We start from the raw sequence: 15,754 nt of genomic DNA, 5'->3' as shown, positions 1-15,754 counted from the left end.
AAGAAGTGCCAAACATGGACTGCTTTATCAAATACAGAGTCGCCACCTAAATATTTTATTTTGGGAAAATTTAGGAAACCCTGACTCGTGCCTAAGGCCACGTGTCCGTCATCACCAAAGTTGCCTCGGCTCGGGAACTTGGGTACGATTAGGGAAGGTCATGCAATGAGCACCCCCGCTCGCCCGATCAAAGATCGGCCTTTACTAAACATGATGTCTAGTTTTGAAAACATATGTTCTCTTATTCCGGTTATTAGTCTAGAATTACTATGTGATGCGCATAGCATACAAGTATAGACTCGGTCGCCTGAATTGGAACAAAACATCTCATGTTCGTTTTGAAAAACGGTTTGAAGGTGCTACTCACAAGTAGGCTAAGACGTGAATTTTGCCATCCTCGGGTGGGCTTAGAAAACATGATTTTGCCACTCTCAAGTGGGCTTAAAACTCTCATTCAATACATTGTTCCAATTCAAATAACCCAACCTCCACCCACAGGCATTCAGGCAGTTATATCACATAAACAAATAGCCTTATGGTAAGCATGCTATCATGGCAGTCACTCACACGCATGCAAGGATGCTAAAGCATAAACACTCACCGAGTACTCCAAACCAAAACAGAAACTAGTTAATAATCAATGCATGATCCTAGTTCATGTTAAGATGGCTAATCCAACACATGCAAAATGCAACTAAGATAGGCTCGGCTATTCTAAACATGACATATGAAATGCAACAGATAACATGTATTCAACTTGGAATTGAAATACAATGCAGTTAGTATGATGCGCCGAGCCCGGTGCATATAAGACAGATGAATGGATGCAAACATGCGAGCATAAGGATGCTAATTGAAACGTGCCCTAAAACTAACCATCGAAAGTAAGTAAGTAAAAGGGAGAAAGACGTGGGGTTGGAAGACATACATCATACACACGCACACTTATTACAACATTGCCCTCCTCAGAGGGTCCGAATAAATAATACAAATCAAATAATTAACTAACTAACGAGCTAACTAATTATTACACAACACTTAACTAATTAAGCAAATTAATTAAGCTACTGAAAGCAGTAAAGGAGCCTCGGAAACAGGGACGAATGCATGCATGCTTGGCTTCGCTCAGAAATCCATCGCCATGTCATGTTGCCTCTATTTACACTGCTCTACACCTCTGAAAACTTTGAAAGTCTCAAGGATACTTCTGAACCACCTTGGGGACATTCTGAGAGTCCACCGACCAAGAGACAAGGCTATCGGCCAAGGAGAACTGGTCATCGACCATATATGAGGCTCTCGGCCAACAATTTGTAGCCGACCAGCACTTCAGATGGCCGACCGGCCATCTATTCCCGCAGAATGTTGTTTTGCCTTGTAGCTCAGCAAAACCAGCAGCTTCTGTAGCCCAAAACCAACTCTTCAACCTCTAAAAATACCCTTCAAGGACCTTAGATGAATGGTGGAGATGTGTGGCTATGACGCGTGGTGTAATAGGCCAAGAACAAGACCCTTTTGAACCCAAAATATAGAGATATAAAGAGAGATATATCTTAGAGCCTTAGACAATTTTTTTTCAACCTCTCTAAAGGAGAGGGAAGCCCTCTCTTATAGAGAAACAAGAGGGTTCAAGATTCTTGGAGAAGCTAGAGCAAAAGGTTCAAGCTTCTTGGAGAAGCTAGAGCAAAAGTTCAAGAGGTTCAAACTTCCTCAAGAAACTAAAACAAGGGTTCAAAAGGTTCAAGTTTCCTCAAGAAGCTAAAACAAAGGTTCAAAAGGTCCAAACTTCCTCAAGAAGCTAAAACAAGGGTTCAAAAGGTTCAAGCTTCCTCAAGAAGCTAAAATAAGGGTGCAAATCCTCCATACTCATGCATGGAGGGTAGGGTCTGTGCTTACCAGCTGGCACAGCTGGTATGCATAATGCCTGAAAAAGGCAAAAAAAAGGTCTCGGCCAGAAAAAGTGGCCGATCGACCAAAACAATGGTCGACCGACCAAAAACATTGCCAACCGGCCAACACCTTTGGCCGGTAGCAAGAAAACAGGGCCGGTGGCCGCAAGCCATGGCCGGTGAGGTGTGGGGATGGCCAATAAGCCATTCCCTGCCCTTAGAAGCAAAAACACAAGTGTTTGGTCCACAACCAAGCACAAATCAAACAAGTCGAGAGGTCTTGAGGCAAGGCGTGCAACCGAGACCTTGAGAACTCAAAACGAACACAAACATGGATGATCATCGAGTGTTCAAACGATGACGTCCAAGTCTTGAGGACGGTCAAAAATGGGATGTCTACAGTTGCCCCTCTTTGACAGAACTCGAAAGTCATAACAATGACGGGAGTGAACGTCAAAGCCCAGAGACGACCCATTTTTGACAAGGCCGAAGACGTAGACGAAGCATACAAGCTATAGATAAAAAATATGCGCCTGAGGGCAGGGGGCAAAATACAAGAACAATGCACTAAGCCGAGCTTAACTTATGATCATGCAAAGAAAGCTGTGATGAAGCAATTATGCAAAATAAATACAACATTTTAAGCGAATGCTATACAAGCAAATAAACACGAACCAAACTACATCTCATACAGAAAGGATGTAAGAAAATTATACAATTCTCACTGCGTCTCATGCGGAGAAGACTAAGAGCGACCGTTGGGGACACCCGAGGTCTCAAACAAGATCCCGACGCATTGCATGCGAAAGGAAAGAGAGTGGTACAAGCATAGGAACATGTTCCAAATGTTTTAAAAAAAGAGGGAAACATAGGGACATATCCCGGTGTTTCGGAAAGGTATAAGCATTGGAACGTATTCCAAATGCTCTTAGCCAAAGAGGGAGAAACATAGGAACATACCCCGGTGTTTCGGAAAGGGAGAAGAAACATAGGGACATATCCCGGTGTTTCGGAAAGGTATAAGCATTGGAACGTATTCCAAATGCTCTTAACCAAAGAGGGAGAAACATATAGACATATCCCAGTGTTTCGGAAAGGTATAAGCATTGGAACGTATTCCAAATGCTCTTAGCCAAAGAGGGAGAAACATAGGGACATATCCCGGTGTTTCGAAAAGGGAGAAGAAAGATAGGGACGTATCCCGGTGTTTCGAAAAAGGGGAAGAAACATAGGGACGTATCCCGGTGTTTCAGAAAAGGAGAAGAAACAAAGGAACGTATCCTGGTGTTTCGGAAGAAGAAGAAACATAGGGACATATCCCGGTGTTTTCGAAAAAGAAGAAACATAGGGACGTATCCCGGTGTTTTGGAAGAAGAAGAAACATAGGGACGTATCCCGGTGTTTCGAAAAATGGGAAGAAACATAGGGACGTATCCCGGTGTTTCGGAAGAAGAAGAAACATAGGGACGTGTCCCGGTGTTTCAAAAAAAGAAAAAGAAACATAGGGACGTGTCCCGGTGTTTTGGAATAAGAAGAAACATAGGGACGTATCCCGGTGTTTTGGAAGAAGAAGAAACATAGGGACGTATCCCGGTGTTTTGAAAGAAGAAGAAACATAAGGACATGTCCCAGTGTTTTAGAAAAAGAAAAAGAAACATAGGGACGTGTCCCGGTGTTTCAGAAAAATGAGAAACATAGGGACGTATCCCGGTGTTTTGGAAGAAAAAGAAACATAGGGACGTATTCCGGTGTTTCGAAAAAGGGAAAAAAACATAGGGACGTATCCTGGTGTTTTGGAAAAAGAAGAAACATAGGGACGTGTCCCGGTGTTTCAGAAAAAGAAAAAGAAACATAGGGACGTGTCCCGGTGTTTCAGAAAAAGGAGAAACACAGGAGCGTGTCCCAGTGTTTCGGAGAAGGAGCATGCAAAACAATGCAAGTGGAATGTGCGTGACAACGCAAGTGAAGAGGTGTGCATAACAATGCAGGTATAGTGCGTGACAGCGCAAGATAGATGTGCAAAACAATGCAAGTAACGGTGCATGACAATACAGGCAAGACGGTGCATAACAATGCAAGGGAAAAGTGCATAACAATGCAAGTGAAAAGGTGCATAACAATGCAACTGGAACGTGCATAACGATGCAGGTGGAGTATGCATAACAATGGAACTGAAAGAGTGCATAGCAATGCAGGCAAAGTGTGCATAACAATGCAAAGAGAACGGTGCATAACAATGCATTTTCAGTGCAACAACGACAGCATGTTTGAAGTAAACTACTGAATAAGGAAATACACTCCTTAACAAGACCAATTCAAACACAACCTCCGATTTACCTCTCGGAGGACTTGGCAACACGCTCAGCTCAAAATGGTATACCCTGTTCATATTGGCGAGAGGTAACATCTGCACGTGAAACCCTCAGGTGCTGCCTGAACTGCCATTCTAGCTTGAAGCAAGCTTACACTTGGGGTCGAGATACACTCGTACTCTAGAGAAACAGCGTGGCTTGAGAAGGTGCACCTGAAATGCAGTCTCAGAATTCGCTGGAGTTAAAACACACTAAGATGCTCCACATTTTCCCTCTTTTCTTTTGCTTTGCAGTCTGGAACCCACATAGCTTCAGATAGGTCCTTGCTCTACTGTTCCCATGTGACCTGGGTTGAACCCTGCAGTTTTATGAAAGAACAAATCCTGTTTTGCACAAATGTGGAGAATAGCATAGTACTCTGCACATAAAATGATTTTTTTTGAAATTAAGAGATAAGTTCTTAACCGGGTATTGAGCCTACGACTGAATACAGCGCACCACGACTCAACAAAGGAAAACAAAAGGTGAACAACCTAAACACATCAAGAAACACTCGAAACGACTCACAACAAGAATCGAGACAAACAAAACAATGGACACGACACTCAGACGTGTTCCAAAGACAAGGGACCTCTCAGATCATGAGGAGCCAGTTTCTCTGGGTATTATTTCCCACCCTTTCTCATTTATGATTCTCACATCACTCTGGCATTCAATCTCTATTTTTCTAAAAAGCTATTTTCTCACTTTTTCTCTCATCGCACATCTCTCTATTCTTCAATCTCTCATTTTTCATCCCTCCCCTGGGTGGTTGATAGATGAACAGGAAGTTGCGGGTTCATGCCCCTAGCATTCTGCTAGATTCTCTTTCTTCTCCTCATAACAGTGAACTTTCTCACAGTGGGGTTGTGCTACAACTAGGTGTGTAGCAAATCCGCAGCTGACATCAGTTAACAATGCTCTGCTGGGGCATTGTGGACGTGATCGAATCTGTCCAGAAGAGGGAGTGGAATATCTTGATCCATTCCGATTCATGCTTCGCACTTGGCTCGATACCTCGCTGCTTAGAGGATGTAAGAGCTTTCTGCCCTTTTGCAGTTAGCTTCAGTGGTACCCTTTTCCGGCAGGTATGAGTGCCCTTCTTGGCGAGAATGTTGGCAATGGGGAAAAGACAGAAAACCTAGCTCAACTGTGCCCCTAGTTCATCATTTTAACCATTTTTTGTTTTTGGCTTTCTACTAAAACAATTTTGACCAAAATGAGAGTTAGATTAATATGCTTATTCGATTTTCTGATTTGAAATCATGCAAGTCAGGTTATGAGCACTGAAAAATTCCTTTTTTGGGTCCAAGAAATGGTCTAGTTTTGGAAAAATTGAGTAATTTTCGAGAAAATTAATCAGCTTCATTAAAAATTCTCAAAACTATTTTTACAAATGGCCACTGCTCAACGAGCGCATAATTTACTCTTGAGATGCACAATCTCAGATCCAAAATAATGGAAAATTGCCCCTTGTTTGAACGACACTATATGGCAATGGAAAATTGCCTCTTGTTTGAACGGCACTGTATGGCAATGGAAAATTGCCCCTTTGTTTGAATAGCACCGCAACACACTATATGGCAACGGAAAGTTGCCCCTTGTTTGGATAGCGCCGCAGCACACTGTAATCAGTCCTCAAAGTGACGATCGCAACCGAATTCTTGAATACAGCAAAGACAAAGATGACCAGAACCATCACATGGACACAATCGAATTTGAAGTGTTTATGGCTGGACTTCAAAACGAAGTTACCTACATATCCCAGACATGGGAATCAAGCCTTATGTAGTTCGGGGGTTAAGGTACACTCGAGTATTAACCTCTCCTTTTGCGCTCTAACTTTTGCCAAGGCTGCCTTTTTTGGGTTTTCAACCTTGCGAGCTTTGTTCTTCTTTTCTTTTTAATTCTTTTCATTTCTCTTTTTTTTTTTTTTTTCATATTTTCTTTTATTTTCTTCATTTTTCTTCTTTTCTTTTTTTTATTCTTTGCATTTTTATTTTTTTATTTTTTTTCTTGCTCTAACTTTTGCCTGGGTCGCCCTTCCGGGTTTTCGGCCCAGCGAGCCTCTCAAGGGTAAAAGTGTAGCTTTGTCCATATCGAATGGTTTTGAGATCCTGAAGTCATCTGAATCTAGGAGAATGGCTGATGTTCACTGATGATGCAGGAGTCCATCTAATGGAGGGCTGAATTTGCCCCTAGTGTTGTAGATAGGAACTCGGTTATCCTTCAGCAATACTTTCTTCTTTCCTCCCCTCTGGGATTTGGCATTCTTGCCGATCTTCATTGATTTGTGGAATGATCCATCTTCGGCTCTTCGAGCGCAATGGACATTTTTGCCCTTAGTTCAAGGGCTGCTTTTGATCTAGCTTCGCAAGCTTCCTTTGATCACATCTGATATTCTCGCCCCTAGTTCATGGGCTGCTTCTGATCCGACCACACGGGCCTTACATTGTGGTTGACCGTTGAACATTCTGAATTAAGGTTTAAGGTTTGGAAGTAAAGGGGTTGAGTCTCGAGGCTGAGAGCGATCCTAAGCTGCACAATCTGAAGAGTGATTCCACACAGGTCTTCGTAGAACCACGCAAAACATTTTTTTTTTGAAATCTTTTAAGAAAATGACTAAGCGCTCGCGTCGAAGACAATGTAGAACCAATCTGGATCAAACCAGGATCCTTCTCAGTACTCACATTAACAAACATGATATCAATCATTAAGGGCTTTGCATGCCTCTCTTTCTCTCAATTGATCAAATTTTTTTACAAATCCCAAAGAATTCCTTCCTTTTTGTTTTCATCACAATGTTCAAAAAGTTTAGAAAAACTCAGGTCAATGTAATGATTTCACAGCACAGAAAAGACACAGTTTTTAGTCAAATACTGTCATCTCATTCAGAACTTCTGGCACAACTAGCACAGCACAGAAGCAAACACAAGAGTGTGAAAATCACTGCTGTTCATTCAAATCTGTTGGCATTACTGGCTCCAAAGCAGAAACAGACTCAAAAGAAAATGAAAAGACAAACACAAAACAAGCAAGTGATGTCCGAGGTAACACTCCTGAAATCACCCGACTCTAACAAAACAGGACTGACTCGGTACAACAAGACAAACCCAACTTACTCAGTAAGAAAAGACTGACTCTGTACAACACAACAAGACTGACCCAATACCCAAGTCAGAAAGTACAAAAATTAGTATTCGCAAATGCTCAAAATAGTGCGTGTCATCCCCACAGCTGGAGTGAACTGAGTGCCATCAGCAGGTGGTTCATCCCCCGATCACATGGTCACATTATCCCCCAAGAGTTTACGGATCAAATGCCGATAGACTTTGCAGGACCCGATGCGACGATGACCTTGTTGTTAATCAAATTTTGTATCTCGTGGCAAAGACGGACGTAACTGTCAGTGTCATAACCGGTTTGTTGATGGAAAGCACAGTACTTAGCCGGGTCATGCTTTGGAGGGAGAGGATCGGGCAGAGGCCGTTGTTCTAACGGTTTCAGATGTCCTTTCCTGAGTAGGACCCTGTAGACACCCCATTTTTGACCGACCTTGAGACTCAGACGTCACCAGTTGAGCACTTGGTGATATTGCATGTTGTGCTTGTTCAGAAGTCTCAGAGTCGCGGCTGCGAGCCTTGCCTCCGGACTTCCGAACCCTCTTCTGTGCCTTGCCTCGGTTTGCGAACCAGACTCGGTTTTCTTTGTTTCTTTTCCTGAGGGGAAGGAGAGGTCCCGTAGACCATCTCTCAGTGGCCGTGGGCTACATTTGTGGCCGCAGGCCATTTTGCCCATTTCGGAGTCCGGTTTTCGGTTTTTCGGGATCGTTAGCCATGTGCCCCGATTCAGGACCGCTTAACCATCCCCATTTGCTCTGATTTTTGGCATACATCTTATTTTCTCCCTTTTGAGGGACGCTGGGGTCTGAGAAACCCACTTTGTGGCCGAACGCCACTTTCGGTGTTTAACGGGCAGTTTCCGGGGCCCCGAACTGCGTGTTTTGGCCCCCGAACATTCGTTTTGCATCGGTTTTCATTCGTTTTTGGAAAGTACCTCTGTTTCATCACTAGGAAGGTCATGGAAGGGTGGGAGGCCAGAAATTGTTTCAACAACCAGTTCTTTACTCCTCCGGCGCCCTCCGACACCCGTTTTTCGCACTTCCGGGCCAATGTTGAACACCTTGGAGCCATTTTCTTCAAACCCAAACCACATATTTGTGATGTACACACATGGGAGGACCCTAAAAGTTCATGGCCGGCCACTAATGCTTCTTGACCCTTTTGAACCCCTCATTCCGAGCCAATGTTGAACACTCTTGGGCCACTTTCTTGAACTTTGAACCACATATTTGTGATGTACACACATGGGAGGACCCTAAAAGTTCATGGCCGGCCACTAATGCTTCTTGACCCTTTTGAACCCCTCCTTCCGAGCCAATGTTGAACACCCTTGGGCCACTTTCTTGAACTTTGAACCACATATTTGTGATGTACACACATGGGAGGACCCTAAAAGTTCATGGCCGGCCACTAATGCTTCTTGACCCTTTTGAACCCCTCCTTCCGAGCCAATGTTGAACACCCTTGGGCCACTTTCTTGAACTTTGAACCACATATTTGTGTTGTACACACATGGGAGGACCCTAAAAGTTTATGGCCGGCCATTAATTCCATTTGACCCTTTTGAACCCCTCCTAAAATTGGCTTGTTCTCTCTCCTGTTTTAGAATTTCCAAATTCGAACCACAGGGTTGTGAAGAGGAGACCTGGGAGGCCACCAATATGTGGTGGCTGGCCACTATTTCAAGTTGACCTTTTTGACCCCTAGCTGGCCGGCTAGGGGGGGTGGCCGGCCGGCCACCTGCAGCAAAAGTAAGGCGCGCGGCCATGTTCCTCATGCTTGGTACTTTACAGCTGTGCAGCTGTTTCCCCCAGAAAATATCCCAATCCGGGGGATATTTTGTGAGGGAAAGCTTACCTCCTTTTTGCCCCACCTTTACACCCTCCTTTTGGTCCTTATAACCAGTTGCCATTGTTTATTTTGGGGGTTAGAAAATTTGTTCTTCAAGCCTCAAGATCCATATCTCCCTCCATCCTTCTCATTTCCCTAAAAAACCTTAAGTCCTACACCTTGTTTTCTTCATCACCACCAAGCTCTACCATCACCACTTCATTTCCAGCAACAAGGAGGGCTTCTCAAAGGCTAAAGGAGCTGCAAATTGGTCCAAGAAGCGACAAAAGCTTTAGTCTTCAAGGGTGAGTGACATTTCTCCTCTTTTGACCCTTTTTCTTGATCCATTTATAAGCCCTATATGATTTTTGTTTCAAGCTCCGGCCCTAACTGAAAGTGGCTCTCTTTTGAGCTCATTTTCACTTTTCATTAAGGACTCAACCCTGTTTGAGTCCTCCATGATGCACTTGCTTTATTGATCCTCTATATGCCATAATCTTGCATGCTATTTTTGGCCCATGAGTAATCTGTTTTTGAGCATGATGTAATCTGTGAATGTGCTTATTTTGGGCCCTTCTTCAACATTGTTGAAGGGCCCCTCACCATTTGATGCCTCCATGTGCCACTTGTAGTTATATCCCTTATTTGGCCCCCATTTTTGCATAAATTGGCAGCCTACCATGCTTTCGTTTTTGGCCATTTTACAGTTCTGAAAATAGTATTATTTTGGTCCATTCTTCATGTTTCATTTAGGTCCTTTCATGGTTTGGGACCTCCATATGCCACTTCATGTTGTATCTCTCTTTTGGTCCCCATTCTTGCATGTTTTGTTAGCCTATCATGCTTTTGTTTTTGGCCATTTTACAGTTCTGAAAATAGTCTTATTTTGGCCCATTCTTCATGTTTCATTAAGGGTCTTTGGCCATTTGTGGAATATTTTGCATACCTCATGTTATAGCCTCTTTTGAGCCTTATTTTGCATTGCATTTCTAGCATGTTTGTATACTGTTTTTAGGTTTTTATAGTTCTGGAAATATGCTTATTTTTGGCCCCTCTTCAATGTTGTTGAAGGGCCCTAACCTGTTTGGAATTAGCAGCTGTGAGTTGCTTCATAATTTCATGTTTAGGGCCATTTTTGCATGCCATTGTTGCCCTATCTTTGCTTGCTGTTTGGCCATGATTTGTACTGGAAAAATGCTTATTTGGGGGCTTTCTTGCTTCTGTCTTTTCATTCCATGTGCCAATTGTACATGTTTGGTATAGCTATAGGCCATTTCGGGGTGCCAAAATTCATGTTTTGGGACTTCCCTGCATCGGGTGTGTTTTCGCCTCATTTCGGGGCTGTTTTCCCCCACATTTCAGTGCTTAAATTCTATTACCATGTTTGCATATCATTTCCCATGCCATAGTTCGCATTTTTGCATTGCCTCGGTTTGCGTGCCCGTGTGCACGCATTTCGAGGCACTTCATTTTCATCTATCGGCATCCTATGTGAGTGTGGCTGAGGCTCTCTCATGTTGGTATAAGCCCATATCATGTTCCCATGTCATTTGCATTGCGTATGCCCTTGCCTCGATTTGCGTGCCCGTGTGCACGCACTTCGAGGCACTTCATTTTCATCTATCGGCATCCTATGTGAGTGTGGCTGAGGCTCTCTCATTTTGGTATAAGCCCATATCATGTTTCCATGTCATTGCATTGCATATGCCATTGCCTCGATTTGCGTGCCCGTGTGCACGCATTTCGAGGCACTTCATTTTCATCTATCGGCATCCTATGTGAGTGTGGCTGAGGCTCTCTCATGTTGGTATAAGCCCATATCATGTTCCCATGTCATTTGCATTGCGTATGCCCCTGCCTCGATTTGCGTGCCCGTGTGCACGCACTTCGAGGCACTTCATTTTCATCTATCGGCATCCTATGTGAGTGTGGCTGAGGCTCTCTCATGTTGGTATAAGCCCATATCATGTTCCCATGTCATTGCATTGCATATGCCATTACCTCGGTTTGCGTGCCCGTGTGCACGCATTTCGAGGCACTTCTTTTTCATCCATCGACCTCTTATATGAGTGTGGCTGAGGCTCTCTCATGTTAGTATAAGTCCATGTTGCGTTCTATATGCCATTTCCATGCCATTGCATTGCATATGCCATTGCCTCGGTTTGCATGCCCGCGTGCACGCACTTCGAGGCACTTCATTTTCATCCACCGGCCTCTTATGTGAGTGTGGCTGAGGCTCTCTCATGTTAGTGTAAGCCCATATCCTATTTCCATATCATTTGCATTGCGTATGCATTTTCTCGGTTTGCGTGCCTGTGTGCACGCATTTCGAGACATCTCATTTTCATAGCATTGTGCATGCTAGGCTGTATCTTAGTTGCATTCATGCATATCATGCATATTGCATCGTGTTCGGGATAGGAGTTAGCCCGGGCACGGGAAACGAGGTGCATTTCGTACTCCGAGTGACGGAACATGTCTCAATTCCAAGTCACCGACACTCCGGATTACCCATGATGGAGTTAGGTTTTAGCTGTGTTTTCATGTGTATTCATCCTATATTGAATTGCACATTTCGACCCCTCTGCCATCATGCATCGATATGCGTGATTGGTGGCACGAGGATCGAGGCATGCATATATCTGTGAAAATACATTGCTATGCCCCTTTCCTGCTCTCTGTTGCAGCAAAATAAAGAATCAGCAACTTTTCGGAGCTTGGCACGCTTTCCAAGAATAACTGCTAAACAGAGGCTAATTGGGGCATCCCGGTGGATTTCCGCGCAAGACAACCCGGACATGCATCATCCATCAGAAGCAAGGCAGTCCCTGGCTTGCATGCCAGTTTTATTTATTTTCTTAATTAATTTGTTAATTAATTAGGAATTTGTATATTATTTGGACTGTAATATTTGGACTGTAATATTCTTTTATTCGGGACTGTATTATTTATTCGGACCGTCTGCGCGAGGGCACAACTGTAATAAGTGTGCGTGAGTGTGATGTATATCTTCCAACCCCACGTCTTTCTTCCCTTTTATTTATCTGCTTATGATGGTTAGATTAGGGCATATTTAAATTAGCATACAGTATGACAGCATGTTTGCATCATTCATCTGTATTGCATGCACCGGGCTCGGCGCATCATACTAACTGCATTGTACTTTCAATTCCAAACTGAATACATGATAGTTGTAGCATTTCATATACCATGTTTAGAATAGCCGAGCCTGCTATAGTTTGCATTTTTGCATGTGTTGCATTAAGCATTTTTGTATACTTAGGATCATGCATGATTTCTAATGTAATTCCTATTTTGGCTTGGAGTACTCGGTAAGTTCTATGCTTTAGCATCCTCGCATGCGTGTGAGTGACTGCCATGAATAGCATGCTTACCATGAGGCTATATGCTTATGTGATATAACTGCCTGAATGCCTGTGGGTAAAGGTTGGGTTATTTGAATTGGAATAATTCATCAAATGTGTGTTTTAAGCCCACTAGATAGTGGCAAAATCATGTTTTCTAAGCCCACCCGAGGGTGGCAAATCCACGTCTTAGCCTACTTGCGGGTAGCACCATCAAACCACTTTCAAATAAACAAACATGAAATGTTTTGTTCCAATTCGGGCGACCTAGTCTATGCTTATATGTTGTGTGCATCACATAGTAACCTAGGCTAATAACCGGAGTAAGGACACACAAAGTTTTCAAAAATTGATATCATGGTTAGTAGAGGCCGATCTTTGATCGGGCGAGCGGGGGTGCTCACGAAGTGACCTTCCCCAATCGTACCCAAGTTCCCGAGCCGAGGCAACTTTGGTGATGACGGACACGTGGCCTTTGGCACCGAGTCAGGGTTTCCTAAATTTCCCATTAAAAAAACATTTAGGTGACGACTCTCTATCTGGCAAAGCAAGCCATGTTTGGCACTTCTTTTCAAAAATCTGTTTCTCAAAACGATTTGTCGGATTTGGACTATTTGGTTCAGACTTAGAACCGTGACAAATTTGAGAGTCCTGAGCTGTAGTGACCCCAAAATGAACAGAACGGGAGCTCGTTCCTCCCGGGGCGTTCGGGGACGTCTACAGACCCCTAGAGCTTTAGACAGAGGCATATAAAGTGGGGTGAAAACCCTCTTGCCTCGAGGTAGATAGTCTGAAGTTCGGGGGTTTAGATGGGATGTGCCAACAAAGGGGGTGACTGTTTTTAGAGTAATGGTGGTCATTCCAACTTCAGAAGATCTTGTAGCTGCGTCACCACTGGTGGTCGCATTCGAACTGCATGTAAACGCCCTCCTAGGCTGCTCCTTCTCCTGGTCAATAAGGCCCTGCCTCATAGCATCCTCAATCTGCACCCTAATCTCGTGTAGGTCCGCAAAGGTGGGAAGGGGTATGACGACCATCTTTTGCATTAGCCTGGGTTGGAGGTTGCGCACAACTATCCTTATCTGGTCTTTGTCAGAAGGCCTTGTAGTCATCATCGAGGCCTTTGCTCTCCATCTCGTTATAAACTCTGAAAAACCCTCATTTGGCTCTTGGCGGGTGACTTCAAGATCACGAGTTGTGACCTCGATCTGTGTGTTGTAGGAGTATTGAGCAACGAAGGCCTCAGCCATCTCTTCCCAGTTCTGTTTCACAGAGTTCTTCAATTTTGCATACCAGATTGCGATTATCCCAGACAAGGTTCGGCCGAATAGTGACAGCTTCTAGGCCGTGGTCAAACCCATTGGCCTCAAGACATCAGAAAGCAGGTGGAGGTGCACCATTAGGTCTCCAGAGCCATTGAAGCAGTCGATGTGTGGCATCTTGAACCGGTCCGGCAGAGTTACGGCCGAATCGGTGTATCCATCCTCTGTATCCGGAATGGATTTCACGCCTTGAGTCTTCTTGACCAGCTTTTCTAACTTGCTCACTTTTAGCGCTGTAGGGTCCACCTCGAACCCAAAGGGAGAATCCGGTAGATTGGTGGGCGTGGGTGCCTTGGACAGCTGGGGTAAGATTGGGGGCGGAGCCGACCCCGTTGGGATGTCCGTATCTTCCTGGACATTTGTTGTCTCCTCGAGTATTGGGACTCTTGGTGGGGGAGGAGCTTGGTGTGAAGCGGATGCTCCGATTTGCTGTTGTAGCCTGGCAATTAACTCTGTCTGTTGAGCCATGACCTCGGCCTGTTGTTTGGCAAATTCTGCTTGACGAGCAGCGTCCTACTGCATGGTTCTCATACTCTCCTAGAGCTGACGCATAATCTCTTCCATTCTAATTGAAAACTGCTGATCAAACTAAAAAAGTGTGTATATCTTTTCTGAGGTGGAAATAAATATCTCAACCCAACTGCGCACAAGTGAGGTGGATAATGATCGCTGAACTGGGGACTGTTGAACGGATGATCTGTGCCTGATCGGCCATTTTCTTGCCTTACCACTGGCAAAGGAAACACTGGTTGCTCTGAACTGAATCTCTAACCTAACAAAGTCTATCAGCACGAATCCAATGTACCCGGGGGATATTGGAGCCCTCTGAAGCTATAGTTCCATGACTACCTTGCAAAAGAGAAAACAGACAGCATCTCAGCTTGATTTCACCAGAACAGGTATAAACATAGTTGAACGACTGTGTTCTCTACTGAATTATGCCCAAAATTCTGCCTGTAAACTGATACCTTCGGGTAAAACTGATCCCCTCCAAAATACTGATGCCCTCAGGCCTGATACCCAGACTTGCAAACCGATACATGCATTCCTTGTAGAGGCACACTGTAAAAGCACATAACAAGCAAATGAAAGCCAAAACACCCCTATGGTGGGGTAGGGTTTCCCTGTCCTATTTTGTCAGGAGCTAGGGTTTCACTACGCACACAGTAGTTTCAAACAACCTATAATTGGGTAAACAACCTGTCCTAGTTTGGAATGGTCACTATAGATTCCGAATATGTACTAGGTCGAATGGTCAAAAGGGTGTCCCGGTAAAAACTGGGGTTTGTATTCCTATCGTGGCAGAGACCGTAACTGGTCAGCCTTATGGCACGCTTCTCAAAGCGAGCCTCCGGTAAACTGTTCAGGAATAGCAGATGGCAAACACGGTGTCTTAGGCACACCAATGCAAATGCAATGTAAAGAAACACATAAGTGTAATCAAAACAAGATATCATGGGTTCGAGTCAAGTTCCCTAAATCCTCAGCAGAGTCGCCAGAAACTGTAGACGCGCCCAAATGTCCCGGGAAAAATCCCATTTTGTTCATTGGGCTCACTACAATTCGGACTCGGTGTCACGGTTCTGAATCTAACCTCGCAAAGTGCAATGCAAAATCGATAAATCACTAAAGAGTCTAAATCCGGCAAATCATTTTGAAAAACTGATTTTTAGAAAGAAGTGCCAAACATGGACTGCTTTGCCAGATACAGAGTCGCCATCTAAATATTTTATTTTGGGGGAATTTAGGAAACCCTGCCTCGTGCCTAAGGTCACGTGGTTGTCATCACCAGAGTTGCCTCGACTCGGGAACTTGGGTACGATTGGGAAAGGTCATGCAATGAGCACCCCCGCTCGCCCGATCAAAGATCAGCCT

This window comes from Camellia sinensis, chromosome 13 (assembly GCF_055761805.1).
Source record: "Camellia sinensis isolate YWXY chromosome 13, ASM5576180v1, whole genome shotgun sequence".
Lineage (NCBI taxonomy): Eukaryota > Viridiplantae > Streptophyta > Magnoliopsida > Ericales > Theaceae > Camellia > Camellia sinensis.
Note: the sequence above shows the minus strand (reverse complement) of the source record.